General features: G+C 35.6%; 1 protein-coding gene across 3 annotated transcripts in view; it reads right to left on the bottom strand.

Moving 5' to 3' along the window:
- CDase (neutral ceramidase) overlaps positions 1-8,440 on the bottom strand; it is a 67,303-nt gene extending 58,863 nt beyond the window's left edge. Inside the window, exons 1-2 of one of the 3 annotated variants that reach the window (XM_031982492.2) lie at positions 8,286-8,440; positions 2,832-3,021 (exon numbers count right to left, since the gene is read on the bottom strand). The gene's annotated coding sequence lies outside the window, so the exon portion shown is untranslated. Of the gene's footprint in view, positions 1-2,831; positions 3,022-6,909; positions 7,049-8,285 lie in introns of those variants that run through there. The other 2 variants (XM_031982491.2, XM_076374476.1) reach the window with 2 other exon arrangements.
- Between the last annotated feature and the right edge of the window lie 7,450 nt (positions 8,441-15,890).

Here is a 15,890-nt window from a genome sequence, read left to right on the forward strand (position 1 = left end):
CGAAATTCGCCAAGGACAGGGCTGAACCGAGTGTCCTCGACCAGAGTCAATCTTTCTTTGCAGCTTCGGGAATTCCGATGCGATCGGCTGCACGTTATCAGTCGTCTTTCGACAGATATTACGAACAACTGGAATGCGCTAGAGCAAGAATGCCTATTAAATGTTTCGTGCGTCATGCATTCCACGCTTTTCCCCTTCGACAAGAAGGAGAAAACTGTGGATCGTGGAACTACAATAGTTCGGAGCTTATAACGCTCGCGGTGTTCGAGCGTTAACGGCCGATATATTTTTTTCCTGTCACTCGGCAATTTTGTTGGCAACAGTTCTATGATTATGTGGACTCATTGCTCATGCAATTTCGTGTAAACAACATTTTGTAAAAATGCAATTTTCTTATCTTTGTAGGTGAATGTACATAAATAACAGCTTGAGGAAGTATCGGCCTACATCGATGCAATCTTTGGAGGACACGGTTGGAAATTTGAAATTTAAAGGACATTTGAACTTAACTCTCAACCTTAAACTCTCAAACCCTAAAACACCTAAATTCTCAAAGGGTTTTGAATTTGAAAGATGTAAGTATTGAAAATTTTGAGAATTTAAGTGTTTTAAACTTGAAGGATTTAAGTGCTAAAAATTTGGAGAACTTAAGTGTTGAAAATTTTGAGAATTTAAGCGTTGAAAATTTGAAGGATCTAAATGTTTGAAATTTGAAGGCTTTAATTGTTTCAAATTATCGGAAGAACTTATCATGACAGTGCAACACTGTACAACAATTTGGATTCACGATAAACTTGTTTAATGATTCTACACGTTATTGTGACGTGAATTTTCATCGCTCGGAATACATCGGATATACTGTCATTTAATATTAATGTTTCAAGTGAAATGCCATATGTATACTTCACTTCTTCTAGAAACATGTTCCACTTTCAGTGAAACATTACCTTCGCTACTGTTATCTGAATTACTAATCATTCTCCCTCATTTTACACGATATGTTACTATTTCCACAATATGTATACAATGAATTTTCAGTCACTCACGATACACACTATCGTCCGCTAAATTAGTTTTCATTTTTAATTTCATTCTTCACTTCTTACTATCCTTCCATTTCTCCTTGATACTTAATTAAATCTCTTAATCCTTTTTTTTGTCTTTTGACAAATTACTTTTCATTTTTAATTTAATTCTTTCTTTTATCTTTTGACAAATTAGTTTTCATTTTTAATTTAATTCTTTACTTCTTACTATCCTTCCATTCCTCCTTGATACTTAATTAACTCTCTCACTCTTTTTTTAATCTTTTGATAAATGAATTTTCATTTTTAATTTAATTCTTTCTTTTACCTTTTGACAAATTAATGTTCATTTTTAATTTAATTCTTTCTTTTCTCTTCGGCTAAATTAATTTTCATTTTTAATTTAATTCTTTACATCTCACTATGCTTCCATTCCTCCTTGATACTTAATTAACTCTCTTATTTTTTCCTTCCATCCTTCAGTCCCTTTTATTTCAAACCGTTCGCAACCATTATAAAATTCTTTTTGTAATATTCGACGGTGTGTAGGATGGTTAGACATTGTTCCTAATCGGCGCAAGCATTCGTAACACTTCCCGCTGTAACTGTACTAGAAGGCTAGAAAATGAACGGTCAAAATCGTGTGACGTTCGCCTGAAATAATTTTGCGTAAGCAGACCGTAACGTGATCGGATTACGTGGCCGGCGGATTTGCCGCGGACTATACCATATACATGGCTCCGTTCACGTGACGACACCTGCAGCTCGTTTAACAGTGTCATTTGTCAGCCCGGAATGCTCATTGTTCGCTACGATTAAACGTGCTCCCGGCGGACATCGCGTGTGTCGTCTCGCTTGGTGCACTCCAAGGTTTTCGTTTTCAATCAACAGGTTGTAACATCAACACTTCGCGGCGAATTGAAGTGTGTTACTTTACAAAATAAAGTTCACATCCCTTCAGAATTTCGGGAAATTTGAATTTAAACACTCAAAAGAGTTTTAATCGAATTTGTTCTGTATACGAATTGAAGCGTGTTGTAGAATAAAGTTTACATCGCTTCAAAATTTCGGGAAATTTGAATTTAACACTAGAACTACCGAGCATTTATTGAGAGAACAGTAAAATCTATTGACATTAATAAAAATTCTATTTAAACAATTGAAGTGGTCGTAAACCGTCCTATGAGCTTCAGTACGTAATATTAAATGGTGTCTCAGAAATGACCGAGATGTATTTAAATAAAATTTGGATAAGATCTCAGGACAGCAAGAGAGACCATTTAATATTTTAAAAGCAAGAATAACATCAAATAATATTCTACGACGTTCAAGAGATAAAAGGTGATTATAACTGGTGTAATATTGGTGCCGACAGAATTCAAAGGGCTAAAATAAATTCAGTCTACGCTTGAAAAGAGAAAATTAAACCTCGATCGCGCCACATTTGAAAAGCTAGCGCGCGAATAAAAAATTTATGGTAGTTTCTTTAAGATTCATTAAAATATTTAATATTATTCCTGGTGCAATATTGGAGCCTACAGAGTTCAAAGGGTTAAAATAAAATCAGTCTACGCTTGAAGAGCTAGCGCGCGAATAAAAATTTTAGTGTAGTTTCTTTAAGATTCATTAAAATATTTAATATTATAACTGTTACAATATTCGAGCCTACAGAGTTCAAAAGGTTAAAGTAAAATCAGTCTACGCTTGAAAGGAGAAAATTAAAGCACAATCGCGCCGCATTTGAGAAGCTAGCGCGCGAATAAAAGGTAATAAACGAGGTACGTTTTCTATCGTGGATGCACTCACCGAAACAATGCGTGCGCCGCGTAGCTTTCTACCGTGTCCTCTTATCGCGAACGATTAAGGTTAGCCTCGCGACGCGATTATCCAGAAACTGCGCTACACTTCCTTCGGGCATGATTCATCGCTGCAGCACCGTGTAATAAAGAAGAAGTCCGGCACGATTTTCGCGTGGCGTAGTCTGCGCGCCGATCCTCTGCCGGTCAAAACAAAACCGAACATGGCGTCGGACACGCGCAGCATCCGACCGAGTTCAATCAGCTTTCTCCCGGTTGTTTCTCGGAGCCGGGGAAGGATCGAGCTTCGACGGTGATCGTCGATCTCACTGACACACTGCGCGACTCTTTCCACGGTTCCAGCGGACCGAGGTCAACGGTTAGCGCGTTCCGTGTTACGGAAATTTCGGTCATGTTTAGCTTATGGACAGTATCGATTCTTTAAATGAAATATTAATCCTTTGCACTGGAAAGTTTTTCACTAGAAATATTCAATATTCTTCGATGAGATACAGACGATGTCCTTTGAAACTAATTAACGAGGAAACATATATAAATTAAGAAGGAAAGTTATTTTATTTCAATACTCCATATATTGACGCATCATACGAAGCTTAATATTATATTCAAGACTTTATAATTTTGCAAATCAAATCAAGTGGTGACTGAGAGTCACCTCTCGAGTGCAAAGGGTTAAGTTGTATTCAATTTTTTGGTCATTTTTATATATTTCGATACTGTTTCTTCATGCTTTCGATGTTTTGTAACGTATACCGCCGTCCGTGACTGTCCCTTAACCCTTTGCGAACGAAGATTCTCTGAACTAAACAAAACCTTTTGTAGATTCTGCCAAATCACACATCGAATGCCTAAATAATATTGAATAAGGAAATTATGTACTGGTTTCTTGCTGTTTGAGTAGTTGAATCATTTGTTTGCAACTTAGTATTACAAACATGAAAGTTTGATCTCGGAAAGTGTCGGCACTCGTCCGCAAAGTACTATTGTAAATAGCGTGATAACATATACAATTTAAAAATCTCTCGACAGAGAAGCATAGTTCTAAATAAATCTGATGTCTGTTACATAAACCTAAATAATAAATGTTTATATCGAAACAGACTTATTTGTTATTATTTTAGTCGAAGTTGAATTTAACGTGATTCCAAATCGTGAGCAATTACGTCGAGTCCACGAGGAAACTACAAGAAATCGAAAGTTGATGTGAACAGTCAATGGAAACCTGTTGATGCGTCAGCTGCCGATTCTCGTGTTGCTTATAGGTATTAAATAATCCGAAGCTACTGAATTGTTGAAACGCGACGTGCTGCTATCTTTTTCCAGCTTCGTTCGACGAAGTTCATTAACTGTCGTTGTAATGCTATTAACTACGCAATAAAATACGAATGATTAGATTGTAATTAAAATACTATCAACGCGGGAATGAATGAAATTAACAGTCTACCTAATGGAAACCTGTTGATGCGTCAATTAACGATGAATTATATGATCACCAGTTAATAAAGTATGAATGTCAAAATATCAATTGACCTCGAATAAATTAAAGAAGTAAATGAAACAGATTACGTATCACGGTGGACGGTTACTTCGATCGCGAATTACGCAGTGTTCGAATTTGAATAATCTTTTAAGCTGACGCACGACCAATACGAGAGCGTGTCGAAAGACTGAAACGTACACGAGATTAAGTTTACTAGGAATTGGCTATTAAAACGACCAAAATAGCCGGAGATCTTTCGTAAATAGAAAGCTATCGTTGGTGAACACTTGAGTTTCCTTAGAGAGGAGTATTAGATGTGAACATCTCGTGATTTCTTTCTGAACTCCGATCGATCTGATTACTTTTTGATTAATAATCTATTGAAAATAATAGGAGATTCTAGGTATATTCGATGTTAACGTTTGTTTTCAAGTGTGATCATTTATAACAGAAGAATAAGACATAATAATAAGAATAATACATAATGATAATAATACAATTATTTGAATTCGAATGAACTATTTCTCTGAGAGTATACTCTATCGAACAGTGAATAACAAAATTAGGTCGCTTTAATATTTATTTTCTTTTTCAAAATTAACACGTTGTAAATGACGTCTATAGTCGTCCATTGCTTGTAGACGCGAACGACGTCTATAGTAGTCCTATTTTTAGTATTATAAAACAATTAAATGAATGTATATCACTGTTGAATTTATTATCCTCTAAATCCTTTAGCCTTCTTTTAATAATTGCTGAAGTAAAACAGTTACTCCAGAAAACTCCAATAAAAATAATTCGTATTATAAAGTGTTGAGGCGTTCATGTAGAAATTTTTGTTCTTATCTTTCAATTTTGTGTTATATTAAAAAAGAATGTAAATGAAAATCGTGTGCAGAATAAAGTTATGTTTATAAAAATATGCCTGTTTTATTTTTTCCTAAATTATTTTCAAAAAATATCGTTAGATAAAACGTCTATAGCCGTCTTTTGCGTGTCAGAGAAACCGAAGCTGAAAAACAAATGACGGCTATAGACGTCTAACTTTTTTTAGGGAAACGTATTAAGAAATAATTTTAATATGTAAGTATGAAATCTTGAACGAACTCCCCAAGAACCAATCGATAAAAAAAAGAAGTGTTTTTGGAAGCACTCACCGATTTCAAAATGAACGTCAACGTGTTAATATGATTTACGTTCGCTCAATTCTACTCATTCTCTAATTCATTTTTCTCTAATTCTATTTCTAAATCCTCATCACTACTTCAAACGCTTCAAGATGTGATTAAGTTTCAATCGGCAGTGTGAAAAACATCAATTTTCTATAAACAACCTACTGACACGTGTGTCAATGCGTTACGACGATCGTGTCGATCGAAAGTCGAGCAAACACAATGATTTCCGAAGGGAAACACCTGACAGGTGCATACCAAGTAAACAAGTTATCGATTCGGCTCAGAAATCTTCTCATTTCTCGTCAATCTGAACAAACGTTCCAATTAATGAACGCACACACTTAGATTATTTCGTTTAACATAATTTCTCGCGATCCACCGATGACGAGAAAAACAACGAAAGAGCAAACAGAACGAACCGTCATTTTCGCTTATCAACTGTGGCAACATTGTCGCGCGCGGATAGAATGATCAAAACACAGTGCACCCGTACTATCAATCGGCCGATCAATTACCAGCAATTAACTACAATAGAAAGAACGACACTTCAATCGACGGGCTAATCACTGACTCACAAAGGAAAATCCACCGACAAACCGAATCTTCCGTCATTGCGTAACGAAGGAAACAAGAAACAATCAGCACACGAACTTTTGGAGTGAACACCTTGATTGCCATGGGAATTTTGAGTGTTTTCTATATCACTCAATGAATGATTAATTAGAATTTTATTTCTTACGTTAGATTATTATGTAGTTACTCGTTCCATTATTAAATATTGTACTAATATTATACTAAATACTGCTACTATTCAATATTGTATAACCTTATTTTAACACTAGAACTACGTAACAGTCAAGATGACTGGTTTCGATTTTTTCGTTTAGCAATTATTGATATCTTCGAAGCATTGAATATTCGAAATGATTTTGAAAATAAATAGTTTCATTTGAGTACTATAATGAGTGTCCGAAGAAACTGAAAATAATCTATCGTTACAATTTTTATAGGAATTGCTTATTAATCGTATTAAATGCTCGGTAGTTCTAGTGTTAACCCTTTGCACTCGAGGGGCGACATACAGTCCCCACTTGATTCAAGCAAACTTATACAATTTTCAATTCAATATTAAATTGTGTAATGTATCAACGCATGAAATATCAAAGTAAAACAGTTCTGTCTCTTAATTTATTGAAGAATCAATTGTGTTGCGAAAAATATCGTTAATATTTAGTCAGAAAGTAATGAATATTTTTAATGAAAAATATTGTCGAGTGCGAAGGGTTAATGCTATTAAATAATATTTAATAACTAACATCATATTCTATAATAATCCAATCAAACTGTATCATCTAAATCATATTACCCACAATATGTCAAATTAAATGATATTACAACATAATAATACTTACAAATGTAACATTATTAAAACAATACAAACAAACACCTCACAAAGACGATTACAATAAACAAAAACTAAAAACACTGCTTCACTATTCGATATTTCAACTCAACATTGCAATCATTTTCTATAAACCGCCGGACACCGGTGACCAACGTAATAGTCAATACGCCAAACATCCTCTATTACATAAAAACAGATCGTAATCAATATACTCAGCTGGTAGCAAACACAAAACACCCTTATCTCTCATCTCCCATCCAGCACGTGTCGCTCAAATATTTACGGACCTTGTAGCTCTGGAGTGTGCCACGAGTGTCATTCGAAAAGTGACGAGAACATTCACTAATAATCGATCTAACGAACTAATCAACGTCCAAACGGTTTCGCCTTTGACGAGTAGCAAACAAATAATACCACTTAATGACTATATTGAAGAATGCAGGTCTAATTACTTATTTTTCTCCATCTAATTTTCGATATTATCTCACTAACTAACAATACACTACTAACTTCATCACTACTAACTCACTATTCGTCACTACGATTATCTAACCAAGTAAAACCAAAAACAAATATCCTCGTGTTATGACCTAACCAAGACCTACACTGAAATATAAGTCAACTGAAATTTTAATAAATACAAGCTTCTTTAAATAAATTTTAGAAAGACGGTTCAAGTGCTCGGTAGTTCTAGTTTAACCCATTGCACTCGAGAGCTGACTCTCACTCACCACCTGATTCCATACAGTGAACATCATTTAATCACCGATTTTCAATAGTTTGAACTGCATCTATATATTAGCTGACTTTCAGCTAACATATTACCTGGCCATTTATTATTATCACTTCTAGGATCTTTAATAGAAATTCTTTCATTGTTTAACACGTTGAATACCATGGGGGTCACCGGTGACCCAAATTGAATTGCTATAGTTCACTCAATGGACAATTATACGAAAACATTTCTATATTGTAAATAATGCTACATAATACAGTGACATTCAGCTAGATGAACACGCAATAGTAATGCAATTCAATCAAATGATTTAATATCATATTTCTTCCATTCTGCGTATTTTCCTTTGTGAAATCGTGGTGTTCAATCAAATCGAATTACTATAGTTCACTCAATGGACAATTACATGAAAACATTTCTATATTACAAACAATGCAACATAATGCGTTGACATTCAGCTAGATGAACACGCAATAATAATGCAATTCAATCAAATGATTTAATATCATATTTCTTCCATTCTGCGTATTTTCCTCCGTGAAACCGCGCGGCGTTCAACGTGTTAATCACCGATTTCCAACGAAAGGTAACGAGAGAGAAAGGGGTTAGAAACGGGATCACTGGTTCGAACAAGTAACAGTACTCACGCCGGTCAGAGCTCCGAACTCATGATGATCGGTGATCGCGGGATGAATGATCGAGAGGGACTCGCCGCGGTGGATCGCGGCGTGGACAACGGATCGATTGTGGGCCGGGGAGAGGATGAACCAGCTCGAACAGCTGGTCAGCACCGGCTGGCAGGCCTTCGACCGACCAAGATAGCTCGGTGTACCGAACGACCGGCACCGTCGGACACGCGTGGAGGGGAAAACGGAAACGATCCTACAGCTATTCTCATGGTGTGCGTATAACGTAGACTCTTTGTCTCGCTCTGACACCGTGCTATGCTCCGTTTCGTCTTTCCTTTGACTTCTGTCTCGTTGCTCTATAGGGCGATGAAGGAAAAGTGGACCTGATTTTTCGGACGGGTGTGTAGTTGGTGGGTACTTTGGTAAAGTTGGCAGCAGTGTTATGGCAGGAAGATTAAATAAATAAATAACGAAATGTTCTGGTGAATATGGATTTGTTTGAAATTGTGTAGTTTGAAATTGTGTAACTTGAAACTCTATAACTTTTATGATTTGACTACCTGTACCTTGAATACTTGGGATTTAAAGCTCTATAAGTTGAACATCTATAGAGAGTATACTTTTGTCTTTAACAGCGTAAATAGGTTAACTGTGGCTTGGATTTATAGAATTTGAAATTGTATAACTTGAAACTCTATATTTGGAAGGTTTATGATTTGAATATCTGAACTTTGAATACTTAGAACTTAAACCTCTATAATTTGAACATCTATAGAGAGTATATATTTCTCTTAAACAGAGTAAATAGGTTAATTGTGGCTTAAATTTATAGAGTTTGATATTGTATAATTTGGAACTCTATATTTGGGACTTTTATGATTTGAATATCTGAACCTTGAACACTTAGAACTTGAAGCTCTATAATTTGAACATCTATAACTTGAATCTCTGTAACTTGAAGTTCTGTAATTCGAAACTCTGTAACTTGAATCTACTTGGCTGGAACCTATATAACTTAAACTTCTATAATGTGAAACTCTATAAATTGAACCTCTGCAATTTGAACATCTGTATATACCTTGAACTCGTATGATTTGAAACATTATAATTTGAATACATGTAATTTGAAATACTATAATTCGAAACTGTATAACTTGAATCTATATAGCTTGAACCTATATAACTTGAAACTCTACAACTTGAACCTCTGCAATTTGAACATCTGTATATACCTTGAACTCGTATGATTTGAAACACTATAATTTGAATATATGTAATTTGAAATACTATAATTCGAAACTGTATAACTTGAATCTATATAGCTTGAACCTATATAACTTGAAACTCTATAACTTGAACCTATGTAGCTGGAACCTATATAACTTGAAACTGTACAACTTGAACCTCTGTAATTTGAACATCTGTATATACCTTGAACTCTTATAACTTGAAACTCTACAACTTGAACCTTGAAGTTATAAATACATGGATAGAAATTATGAACACTTTTTTTGTATCGTCCTGTATAGATCGTTGAGGGATTCATACAGCCGAACATGTGACTCGACGAGACGATGTCGGAGACGATCGGAGTTTGGTGTTTAGATTCTGAATAGATTCGTTCACATTCTATTATAAAAGTTTTCATGACTTTCAACCTTAGCAGTATTTTTAATATTTTATTCGAGGGACAATTCATTCACTCATAAACGATGATTGAGTATATATCTTATTCGACAAGTAATTCACCAAGTTTGCCATTTTTTCTTATTTACATAGATTGTTCCACTGAATTGATATGCGAACACATTCGCAACAAGAACAACCCAACAAAAACCAGCACAATCCATCAACATAAAATGCAAAGAGAGTTCATTTTGAAATCGATCTTCATAAATCAGAGCCATCCAAATGATGCAATACTCGTTGCAAAAGAGAAATCTTAAAAAAAGGAAATGAAGACAGGTTGCTTGTAAATAGAGTAGCGCAGAAATAAAAATGGCGGACCTCCGTCCGTGCCCGGTTCACCTTGGCTCCAATACAACCTCCTGCATCGTTCACTAAGGTGCCATTTACAATTCACGTGCAGTTCTCGCTAACAAAAAATTCAACTGCATACAAAGAAATAACTATATAGCTTCCTCCTGACACAATGATCCACGCTTGTATAGTCCACATCACTTAAAGTCTACGCTGAAGAATACCAGTCTACTTAGTCACCATTCATGCTTTTTCATTTCATTTTCAATACCAGTTTGCAACTCACCGGTACGGTTACACACAACCAATAAAAACTATAAACACAACAAACTGCGAGGAAAACCTGTTGTTCCTGCTATACTGAGGGATGCAGGTCTAATTATTTATCTTTCTCCATCTAATTTTCGATACTATTTCACTAACTAATAATACACTACTGATTTACTATTCGCCAGTAAGATTACGTTATCAATAAAAACTATAAACACAACAAATAGCGAGGAAAACCTGTAATGCCTCCTCTATCTTACTAGGCATCGAGTAGCAAACAAATAATATCAGTTAATGACTGTACTGAGGAATGCAGGTCTAATTATTTGTCTCTTCATCTAATTTTCGATATTATCTCAATAACTAATAATACACTATTAATTCACTATTCGTCAATACGATTATGTAACCAAAAACTATAAACACAACAAATGAAATCTAGTTTCAACGCTATCTTACTAGTCATTGAGTAGCAAACAAACAGTACCGCTTAATGCCTATACCGAGAGATGCAAATCTAATTACTTACGTCTCTCCATCTAATTTTCAATATTATCTCACTAATTAACAATACACTACTAACTCCATCACTATGATTTTCTAACCAATTAAAACCAAACACTATCCTCGTGTCATCCCATTACCCATGAACTAGTAGACTATGTCATCAAGAAGAATTACGAAAACCGCGGTAACTTCGGAAATATTCCGAGTCATCGAGGGGCTCTTTCGTTAATCACTCACCGAGGTCATTAGACGGCGCGTTGCGAAAACGCTGCGTGTACCCTCCGGGCGTTTTTTGGGCGGTTTCCGCGGCAGGGGACCGGTTCTCGGATCGCGGCCACTTTCCACGTGAATACTCGCGACACTTTCTTCCGTCGTAATCCAGTCATTTCTCGTCCACTGTCGGCGGCAGCCGCGTCATTCGCGCGGGTCGCCGGCTTTGATCATGGAACTGGATCAGCGAGACGCTCCGGCAAAAATAGACGACGAGGAACGTGATTTATCATTTGACTGCGGATGTTTATGCATTTATAGTCTCACAACATCCTTGGGAAAAGAGTAGCACTGAAAATTTCGTAGGATTTCGTAGAATTTCGTGTGCTGCTTTTTGATTATCACGTTCCGTGCTGAACTTTCCGTTCAAGCCATTGGGTATTGTCATTGTAAAATGAAGAATTTATTAAAAATGTATTATTCAGTCAATTATGGGCATCTTAACCCTTTGCGCTCGGGAGGTGACTCTCTACCACTTGGTTTGATACAGTAAAATTATAAAGTTTGATGTTTAACATTAAACTTTGTGTAACGCGTCACTATGTGAGATATCAAAGTAAAATAGTTTTGTCCTTTAATTTATCGATTAAATTATTTACATTAGTCGCAAAAGCATCGTCTGTATTTTATCAAAGAGTGTTGAATATTTCTAGTGAAAAACTTTCGAGTGCAAAGGGTTAATACTATTGCCGGCGTGGTAGTCATTTTTTTTACTACGATTTGTTTTATCGTTAAAAAATTCGGTTCCCAATCGGCAAAAAACTGTACTGTAAAAGTGCAACATTCTGTGATAGTTGTGTGGATAAACCACATTTATGTTTGCCATGTTTTAACAAAGTTCACCGTAACATACCTTCCTGATTATATACAAACTTGTCATATAAATGTAATATTAAATATATTTCAACTAAAATGTTTTATTTCAAACTAATATAGACATCATAAGAAAATATTATGTGCGAGGATGCGACTCGCTCGATAGAGTAATGTTCAGCCAGGTATTTGTTGAACTAATTCCTAGAAAAATAAATTTACTGTTTTGTTGTGTTATGCATCTTAAACTATACACCCTTTCCTTGATAGTTATGATTTTTGCATAATTTTAATCAATCTAAGTCATACTCCAGAAACAAAACAATACGATTGTAAAGCGTGAACGGAAAGTCTTCAAAAAACGGTCTGGCACGGAACGTGTTATCTTTCATTATATTCCGAATATTGACGCGGGAGACACAAGCTAGTTTTAATCGAGTTTCACGATGTTCATTGCAGAGCAAACACGAAAATTTGTTCTACCTGATGGTTGGATTTATGTAGATTCACGGAGACTTTCTACGGAGGATAAAGTAGAACATTTAATGAGATTTATTAACACGTTGAATGCCATGGACCTCCGACCAGATGGAATTACTATAATTCAATCAATTCAACGATGATTATTTGCAAACATTTTTATATTATAAGTAATACTGCCTAATGTGACATTCGGCCAGATAAACATGCAATAAAAATAAAACGATTCAGTGGGATAATTTCATATTATATTTTTTTCATAGCGTATAGTTTGCTACATGAAATCGTGTGGCATTCAACGTGTTAACGTGGGACATGCGAACTTATTTTACCTTGGCTTCCTGACTTTTCAAAGTGAAAATGTAAATTCGATCTTTCTGACCTTTGGTGGTCCATATGACTTGCGAAGATGCGAAGAGAATAATATAGAGAATTTGTCATTAACAAAATTTAACCTTTTGCGGACGGATGTCATTTCGGTGAGATGAAAGTTTAGATTTGGAAGACTAAGTCGTGGACAAATGATCTAATTAGTCGAACAGCAAGAGATCAGCACGTAGTTTTCTCTTTTTCTATTGATTAAGCAATTGATATATAATTTAGCTTCATATGTTGAAGGTTTTGCATATTTCGAAGAATTCTCAAAGTTACAAGTCCGCAAAGGGTTAATTTTCAATCTCTTCAACATCATTTTCAATCTACTCTAACAATTAAATATAGAAACTACATATGTAGCTTATCTCAGTTTCGTAACACGTGACAATATATAAATATCCATACACTGTTAACTTACAAATAATCACTATTCAAAGAATTCAAAAATAATTCATAAAAATCTCATTCCCCTTTTCAATACTCCATCAGAGTGATTAACACAACGAACATTTTACCTCAGCGATGCAGCATATAAGAATGAAAACGCGAGTTTACATAAAAGTCCGCAGTCTGATTCCTCGATGATGAAAAACGTTCCTTTTACTCGCGAAGACGATCCTACACGATTTCACGGGGCTGTAAGAACCACTCCGTAGCCACGGCGTCGTCGTCGGTTCGACAGCCTTCAAAGTTTCCTGTTTCTGGGTCACGTCTGATTAGCATGGCACTGCCACCGGCGGAACAACGAGACTGTGAACGATCGATGCTCGGAAATATTCGCGATCGTTTCTTTTTACTTTGTGTTTCCTTTTCGCGCGTGTATTTCTTTTTCAGTTTGGAACAGGTAAGACACAGCAACGGGGTTTTAGGAGAGAACCTGGTTTAGGTAACGTTAGAACACGGACTGTCACTTTCATCGATTGCCGGCCGAGCGAGCCGAGCACTTGCAGGAGAAAGTAAAGGAGAATCTGGTTGCGCAATGATCCGCGTTACAGCGGCTGAAATAATTTCTACGTAATGCGGCTGGCCACGGCCGGCGATTGTTTATTTGCACCTTGGCACTGGTGGCATTGAACGGCGTTAGATCGTTTGGTAGATCGGCGGCGAGGTTCGACGAGATTTTTAGATGCTGTCGTACAGCGAAATTATTTCGACTATTGTTCAAAGTCAGGAGAAATGATTAATCCTTAGCACTACGGATAGTTTTGTAATCAGCAACTGCAACTAATTTTTATAGTATCCCTAGCGAAAATGAAAAATACTGTAACGTTTATTGGATCTTTTGTTTTCCTTCTTAGTGAAAAATTTGGATGTGTGAAAAATCGAATAATGCTAGGGTTGTTTCTTTAAGATTCATTCAAATATCTAATATTATCCTTTTGCACTCGAGAATATTTTTCTCAGCAAATGTTCATTATTTTCTTATGAGATATCAATATGTTTTACAACTAATATAAAGAAATACTTGTGTTTTATTTTATTCCGATGTTTCATGTGTCGATAAATTATATAAAAGTTGATATTGAATTCTAAATTTGATCATTTTGTTCGGTCAAATCAAACGGCGATTGAAAGGCATTCAAATATCTAATATTATTCCTGGTGCAATATTGGAGCCTACAGAGTTCAAAGGGTTAAACCAAGTGATTTTTACGTTTCTCTTTTGTCTGGCAGAACGAGTTGAAAATATGTAGAGTGATCTGGAGAATTTATGATCGAAATGAATTGAATATTGATCTGATGATGAAACGTAATAGTATATATTGAAAAAGTTCGTCTCCAGTTGAGGAAGATTTGCAAATATTCTGTTAACAGACTTGCAGAATTCAGATCGGGAATTGATTTTTGGAAGTTGATAAAATTGTTATTATTGTAAATATTATATTAATTATTTGATAATTAACCTGCGAAGTTTAGATGGAGAATTTATTTTCAGAGGTTTCTGTTTTTAGTATCGTGAATGTAATTATATTCAGTGTCTCGTTGTTCCAGATTTTTGTGTATAAACAGGTTGCCGGATCGCTGGACGGAGCAGTTTTCATTGTCGAATGTGCGTATGCGAGCGCATTCTTGCATACGTGTACGCAGCAATTAGCAACAAGCCCGTGACACCGCGGGATCCTATTACGCTTAAAATGTGGCGGAAATAACAAGCGCGTTTCCGAGTGTTGGGCCCTTTTGTTGGAAAGTAAGCGCAGCGTTTTAACTGCGCGTAAGCATATATCGCGGCACGCGAGAAAGGGGAGATTTCACAAGAAATAGAAATGAGTGAAACCATTATTCCAACGCAAATACCGGAACAATTAAAAAATCAGAGCTTATTTGGCAATCCAGAAATTCTTTCACTCTCTACTCCGCTATTCTGCATTGATTCGAAGTTGCTCAATATTTCAAATATTTAATTCTTATTCTACATTTATTCGAAGTTGCTAAATATTTCAAATATTTAATTCTTATTCTACATTCATTCGAAGTTGCTCAATATTTAATTAACCTGCAGACTTTCCAATCTCTTTTCTATCTTCTTATCTTACATTTATCTATAAAAATATCAATTATATTTTTAAAACCCATATTTCTTAATATATCCTACTCCAACAAATTAAAGAATCAATATTCTACTAAAAAAATGTCTAACCTTTGAACTTTCATAACTGTCTAATAAAAAAAATCGTACAAAACTCATGAATAAGCTTTAGGTTCATTACAATGCAAGTTTCTACTGTCCCCCTTCCACGTTCGAAAGTAAGTATACTGTTACATTCACAAAATTGCTCAGATTTCAAATATTAATAACAAATTCATCAGAATAACCTAAAATTCTACCTCGAAGAGATCGCAGCTCACGTGTGCCTAAACGCACGCCCGACAAAATGGCGTTGCGCGACGCGCCGATAGGGTTATTCACACGACCCCGCGATGATGAAA

The sequence above is a fragment of the Nomia melanderi genome, chromosome 1 (assembly GCF_051020985.1).
Source record: "Nomia melanderi isolate GNS246 chromosome 1, iyNomMela1, whole genome shotgun sequence".
Lineage (NCBI taxonomy): Eukaryota > Metazoa > Arthropoda > Insecta > Hymenoptera > Halictidae > Nomia > Nomia melanderi.